We start from the raw sequence: 7,675 nt of genomic DNA on the forward strand, positions 1-7,675 counted from the left end.
TTGTTCATCTAATCAATGAATAACCCTACCTTCATCGGGAATCTCTAGAACAAAATTGTAATTAATTTCTGATATACTTGTAAAAAAGAAAATATCATTAACTAATTATGCATTTGAATCATAAGGAAAATAAATACATTTAATGGCCTATGGTTACAATCATTGACCTCCATTAAATACAAATAAATGAGGCCTTAGTTTTTCAAAATTCCACCTTCAACTTTTTTTTCTTTCTAAATAGGTAGCACCATAAAGTACAATCATTACTTACAAACAACCCTCCAAAGTTCAATAGGAAGAAAAAATATATTCTAGTGCATTCCCAATTTTGCACCATATGGTAAGATCTAATTGATGATGCATATCATTTCCTAATTGGTATGCTTTGAAAGACCCCAATCATTATAAAGAACATTTTGTGATATTAGATCCTCCCAATTCAATAAAGAGATTGGCGACTATTCATGGCTTTTATAATTTCTTAGGATAGTTGATTTTGTTCTTGATTAAAAAGTAGAAATAAGTTGAATGATGGTTTCAAGACCCAATTTACAAGTCACGATGGCACTTACTCCATCTCTTCAATAGGTAAGCCGAACTATAGCCCAAATGAAATGGCTTATCTTGGTGGAAAATGGCCTAAAAGTTGGGAATTAAAAATTTAAAGATTTAAATAGCAATATTATAGTAAAAAAAGTCTAATAGATTAACACGACCCAAACCTGGGCCTGTCTGTGATGGGCATGCCTTACCTTGAGAGCATAATGAAAGTAAACAGCGGAAGACAAACAAGTCTATTAAAGATATATAAATCCTAAGAAAGATAGGAGTCAAAAAAAGACATACAAGACATACCAATACTATCTACAAAAGCCTCTAAACTAGAAATACCAACTAAGTTGGGATATGCTCCTGACTATGACAAAAAAAATCTAAATTAATAAGACAATAAAGAAGGAATAATGAAATGGCAGGGCCTTCTGAAAGATAGAGGCTCACCACTTCACAACTGATCACTAGAAGTACTTAACCACCTAACGCTGCATAAGAGAAATAGAAAAGTCCTCCGAACCTACATCATGAAATGATGCAGCATTCGGGGATGGCCAGTGGGGAGAGTACTGGTATATAAACTCAAGGGATAGGGATAAAATAATGCATATACAAAAATCTAGCCATAAACCACATACACAACATTTATACATATATATTGAATGTCAGGATAGGGTCAAGGGTCAATTAACATGATAGTTTAAATTATTAGCCTAAACTATGTATCTTGTACCGACATTCCAGACACCCACGAACTATATGGGTTTGACTCCCTCTGCCAGAAGGCCCAAGTTCATGTTAGCCACATGTACCAAGGAAAAGCTAAAGATACCAAGGTGATATACATCAAAACTATAATGTGATCATTAGACACATGGCCATATAGACCCCTAACATCAGCAAACGTGGGTTCCAATGCTAGTCCCCAAATGACTACCCCTTCTCGGTAAGCGACGCAATTCCTTTTAAGAAAAAAAATAGTTCGCACATAACACATCCAATAACTATGGAGTCTTTATTAATGAATTTCGAATATGGTATCACCATACCAATATGCTTGCAAGTTAATTCAATAATGTCAAACCAGTCCATTTAACAATTAGACTCCCAAGTTCCATTTAAATAAAAACAATGGCCACCAAGGACATTCCAAATCCATTTTTATCAATTTATCCTCTAATGCAATGCATTATTTTCAAAAGACAAATTAAATTATGTAGATATCAACATTAAAGATCAAGTTTACGATGAGAATAAAGTTTAAAGCCATCGTCAAGCCAAAAATTCATAAATTTTGGTAAAACCCATGTTACCCATTTAAACCATTGCAACAACGCACCAATTCAGTCCCAAAACATAAATTAAAGAATGAATAATCCATTTAAAACATATGAAAAGTAATTTAAGTAATACATCAAAAAACCCTCAACTTAATTTCAAATCCATCAATTCAAATTATATAATTATCAAATAAATTAATTCCACAGTGTAAAATTCAAGATAAGGAATGAGAAATATGTCTGAAATATAGAAGAAATTGATGAGAAATCGAGGCTTAGAGTCAGAATTTAAAAATAACACTACAACATTTTTGTCCTAAACGCCACACTAAATCTGGACAACACTTGTAAAGTGTTGCCTAAAATAATTTTGAGCACACTTTTAAACTGTAGCCTAAAAGTTTACCTTTAAGCCATAATTTTTTACAACGCTTGTAAAGCGTGCTCTTTATTGCTATAAGCTACACTTTATAAGCGTTGTCATGTCATTATATAATTAGCAATATCTTTTATAAATTTGGTTACGCTTCTAGAATGTAGCTATTTTTATTATTTTAAAATAATATTTTATAAATGTTGTCTTATAACTTTTATAAAATTTACATCAAAATATAATATTCCCTCCAATATTTTTAACACTAAAATATTATATTTCCTCTAACATATTTTATTCCCTCCAATTTCTAATTACCCAAAAAAATTTCATAAAATAAAATAACACAGCCTACCAAAAGCAAATATTGGTTTCAATTTGCCCCAACGTAAAGAATTGCAGCGCTAGGGTTCTCAATATTGCTTTCAATTTCACAAATTTCCAATTGCTTTTTCTCCATTTCACAATCTCAAAAACTCCGATAGGCTTTTTCCGATGATAAAGCGGTTGTAAACTGGTTTTGTACTATTTTCCCCTTCAGTTTATGTTGTTTTAAGTTTTGATTTTCAACATAATCGATGAATGGTTAATTAGAAAATGGATTTTCATCAGCGATTGCTGATAAATTTATGAATTATTCTATGTAAATGGGTTCTATAAATAAAAATACATGTCAATGTTTCTATGTTAAGTAATAATGATTTTGATGTCTTAGCGCAATGGAATTACAACACAGCCTAAGGCTGCAGCTTTTGGCCCCATCTTTAGAAGAGAAATGCCTGAGAAGCTTCCCTTCAGCGTTTGGAATGGTTCCGCAAAGGAGAAATAAATTGAGAAGTTCTATTGTCTCTTCCTTGAAATTGAATAATGTTTGTCCGTCGGCGCCAAGATTTTAGAGGTCCCAATTATTGGTATTCACATTTTTCAACTTCTATTGATGTTGTTTGAACCTCATCAGCACTGTTAATCTGTAATACATGCTCATATTCTTCAAGTGATTGATCCAAGTATTTTCTTTGAAAAAATGTTATCTTTTCCCAGTATACAACATAGTTGGTTGTCACTAAATGATGCTTCATTCTTCAAGTTCTCATATTTGTCATAGGTATGTATTGAGCCCATTCTTTTTAATTGGTTCTGATAACCTCCTCTTTCTAGCTGCCTTTCCATTTGACACTATTCTAATTGCTCGGCTAGAAGTTGTATTGGTGGATGACTGATGTGGAGAGGACTGTTGAGTAGTTAATGGATTGTCATTACGATAGACAGTTCTTATAGTTTTTGGATCACATAGGTCAGAGCTCCTAAATTTTAAAGAAAGAAGAATTGGTTTCTTCTTTTCTTGATTGCCTTCTTTGCATATGTGGAAGATTGAATCAATTCAATTTCTAAGAAGGACTACTCATTCTATAACTTTTTGAGATATCCTTCATCGCAACCACTTATGTGTCCTCTTTTTGACCTTGCTTGTAGGAGCAAAGCAGAAAGAGAGGTAGCACCAGTGTATTAATTTGTTTTCTGTAACCATGTTGATCCCCCACCTTCCACTAGGTATCGGATAACTTTGTCCAACAAGGCTATGACAAATAGGAAGAAATCCCTTCCCCATGGTTCTCCATTTAATTTATCTTTGAAGTCTTAACCCCAATTGAGGATTATATAGTGATAAGTTCTATGTTCGTTTGACTTATTCTTGTGTTTCATTTCTTTGATTTTATTGGTTTTGGTTTTTTGTATCGTCGGAAAATAGTTCCATTTTCTTGTTTTTATCGGGTTTTAAATTTTGTGATCAATGGTTCGAGCAGTGTAAAGAAATATTTAGGCGCGAGTTAAGGTTTTAATAAACTATAGCTTTGAGAATTGATAGTGCATTAATTGATCTTAGTGCGAGATGAAATTTTCCATGTTTGTTAGATCTCAGTTAACATAGTGAATTGAACTCTAGCCTGTGGAAGTTAGGTATTCATATGTTCCTATATGCAAAATTTAAATTGTTGATATCCACCTTGGTTTCCTAGTAGCTTCTTCATCGGGGCTTTCCAGAAAAAATAAATCGGAGATTTCTGTCTTGTCCTGTCAGATAAGAATATATAACAAGTTGATGGCGGGTGTAAATGATGTAATCAATTTTTCGGATTTTGTTAGCTCCTTAAGTTTCGCATTATGAGTCAATTATGTAGTTTGTACACTTTTGCATGCTCTGGATGCTCATTAATGAAATGCTTTTATTACTAATAAAAGAAAAGATAGTGGATTCTAGGATAAACTCAATTGCTTACCCTGATTATGGATTTTTATTATAATACTGGTGATGTTCACAGTATGTTAGCTGCTTCTTTCTCCTAAAGTCCCAGCTTATAAAGAAATAGAATCTGCACTGTAAACTTATGAGGTTGTTACTCCTTAATCTTGCGGGTCTTTTCCTGATAAAGCTGCATCACTGGCCACAAAGATCGTGAATAAGCTTGGTAAGGTTAGTCCTATGTGAAGTTACAATCTTTTTTCTTCAATTGGTAAAAGTGGGAATCTTTATAAGGGTCTGTCTGCAAGGATCTAGTTTACATATAGTGAAGTCTTGAAAAGTTAGGACTTTACCTTTCAACTCCTGCAACTATTCCTCCCACTAAAAAATTTGGGAGTCTTAAGGTAGACAAAAGGATCATTGGTGGGTTGTGAAAGCTTTACTATATGGATAATCTTATTTAAATTTCATGGGAAACTAAGAGCTCTCTATTTCTCTCCTTCAGCAAGGTCTGTAACCCTCACCAGGGGGACCCACATAGGTTCAAATGGGTTCATATGAACCCACTTCGTCGAAAAATTACACATCGTCAAACTTTCATAGAAATAATGAGTTTTTCAATAGTATAATTTTTCAACGAATAAGATTCAGTTTGGTTTGAAATCTAGTCACGTACATATCAAGATTAGTTTTAGTAAAATTTCATACCTATAAGGCTAGAACATATCCAATATGATGAGTTCTTCTCTGTCTTATGAATGCCCAATGCCAGTCATATTTATTAGACCACTTGTCCATTTTTCATTATCAAACTGAAGCTTAATTACTGCTTTATATACTTTACATCATAGCCTAAACCATCCATCTATGGGAAATAAGCTATTCTTCTTTTTAGCAGTTTGTATATGGAATATATTAGTTAGGTATAGCTGTTGTGATGCAAGAATGGGATAAGGTTGTACTCACTACTTGTTGAAGATTTAATGTGAATAACATGTGCTCCTTCATGCTATGTTTGCGGAACTCTTTGTAATTGGACTATCTATAGTATTAGAAAGCTAGAGTACCTATCTTCTATAGTTGGTCAATGTTAAAAACTCAGATTTCATTAGTTGAGCCGGTACAATGAGAAGACATTAGAAGAATACAACATTTGAGATGCTAAAAAAAAGGAGAACTGCAACCTCCTCCCGGTCATATTTTAGTTGGTCCTATGGAATCAGTCGAGGAGTGCGCAAGCTGGCCCGGACATTACAGTTGCTAGAAAAAAAATAAGAAGTTTTGTAGGGATGTTGATTGCTGTTTGATTCCAGAGTCACCCTTCTTTCTTGAAGGAAGTGGTGGTCTCTTCAAATTCGTTAAGAAAAGGATCAGAGAGGAAGGACACATGGTTATTGTGATTGCCGAAGGAGATGGGTAGGAACTTCTTGCAGCAAAGAATTCCCATGCTAGAAGCAACTCATTATTCTTCAGTCTCGGTTGAATGAGTTATTTCTGGAACTATTTGGTTGGAGAACCGAGTACACCGTGGGACATATTTCTGAGGTGCAATCACAGAGTAGGAAAATTGAAAGTATAATTGTTGAAGAATTTTGTCAGGGTCTGCTGAGTCAAAGTTTTGATTTATTGCTTTCTTGATAGTTTCTATGAAGATATGAAGTCTGATATCCATGCAAACACTACAGGTGAGCATTATTGTAGCGACATCTATTCTTGAAGAAGGCTTGGATGTTCAAAGTTGCAACATTGTCATTCGATTCAATCCCTCAATTACTGCTTGTAGCTATATACAATCTCGTGGGCGAGCTCGAATACAGAACTCTGACTTTCTTCTGATGGTCATAAGGTATATTTTGTCATCTACTCAAATTGGTACACTGGATTTTTTTAGAATTCTGTCAATATTGTCTTCTGCCTCAGAAAGTCCACGCACAACAGCTGTCCTAACTCCATATTCAGCATGTTCATCCACATCATTTCAGGATCTACCCTACTCCATGTTTCGTGGGAGTTTGTAATTTATATCCTCTGATATAAACGTAACATTATCTTTGGACATATGTATATCGTTTTAAATGTTTGCTGCCCCATAGCCCCTTGTTGAAAACTTCTATGGGTGGAATTAAATCTAGATTAATTTTAGCGCATTAAGCTACCTAATTCCTCGCCTTTTTTTTTTCCCATTTTTTCTATTTAAACATGTTGGCAAGCTTAATTCCAATGAAAAAAGTTGGATTAACCATTGGGGAAGCTCAAACCTCTTCAGTCACTGATTATATATCTGCTGGTCATTTGTCAATAAATCCAGATGATGTTGGTGCGCACCTTTCTTCTGATTCTGGAAACGCTTGGGATCTGGCTACAGCATGTCCAAATGGTACAGGGGAGTTAGCATCTACTTATATAGAAGCTGGAAACCCTTATACTACTAATAAAGTCTCTACCCAGCAAGAAGGTGCAACTGCTATATCATATGACGCCAGCCAGGATCTTGCAACTCTAGGAGATACACCCATAGGTTCATTCCAAGTTACTGACTATGAATCTTCTACAAATGGAAACAACACTGCTGAAGCAAGAGACATTGCAGCTGTTGGAATTGCTGTAAATGGGATTGCATCAGATGTTCATGGAAGTTCCAATATGCATCAGCCAAAGGATGGCCTAGGTATAATTTTTTAACTTTTCAGTGTCCTTGTGTCATAATCTATTGCTACTCCTACAATTAACCAAAGAAGAATTTCATTAGATGTTAAGGGATGCTTGTCATCAATTTAATTATTTACAAAAATCATAATACAAATACATTTTGCTAATGTAAATTTCTTTAGCAGACATATGGAGTTACTATGCTCTTCCAACTGAAAGTCTGCATAAAGAGTAAAGTTATACGCTAGGATGCTGCCATAGCTCGGCTCTATATGAATGTCTTTGGTGATTGGTAGTTATTTGTTTTTTTTCAGTAGTCTTTCATACTGTAACCAGCTTCTTTCTCCGGTCGATTTCTCTTTACTTCTTGCTGCAGCATGTTTTCTATTGTCAATTTTGTTGTCTTTCTCTATATTTCATAGGAAGGTCTGGAAGATGCGAATTACGACAGAGGATTAGGGTCAGTTCGGGTCGCTAGTGTAGGGAATTAATTGGTGGGGGTGTATTCCTGTTATGATTCCGTATTCAGTGTTTCGTGTTCCGTGTTCCATGTTTATTACGAATCTGTGTGCTTTCCTC

General features: G+C 34.5%; 1 long non-coding RNA gene across 7 annotated transcripts in view; it reads left to right on the forward strand.

The window, feature by feature from the left end:
* The first annotated feature begins 2,508 nt into the window (after positions 1 to 2,508).
* LOC107870889 overlaps positions 2,509 to 7,675 on the forward strand; it is a 6,369-nt gene continuing 1,202 nt past the window's right edge. Inside the window, exons 1-3 of one of the 7 annotated variants that reach the window (XR_007055768.1) lie at positions 2,509 to 3,116; positions 3,247 to 6,293; positions 6,756 to 7,115. This is a non-coding gene — a long non-coding RNA (uncharacterized LOC107870889). Of the gene's footprint in view, positions 6,294 to 6,755; positions 7,116 to 7,675 lie in introns of all 7 variants that reach the window. The other 6 variants (XR_007055770.1, XR_007055766.1, XR_007055769.1 and 3 more) reach the window with 6 other exon arrangements.

Source organism: Capsicum annuum, chromosome 5 (assembly GCF_002878395.1).
Source record: "Capsicum annuum cultivar UCD-10X-F1 chromosome 5, UCD10Xv1.1, whole genome shotgun sequence".
NCBI classification, from domain to species: domain Eukaryota; kingdom Viridiplantae; phylum Streptophyta; class Magnoliopsida; order Solanales; family Solanaceae; genus Capsicum; species Capsicum annuum.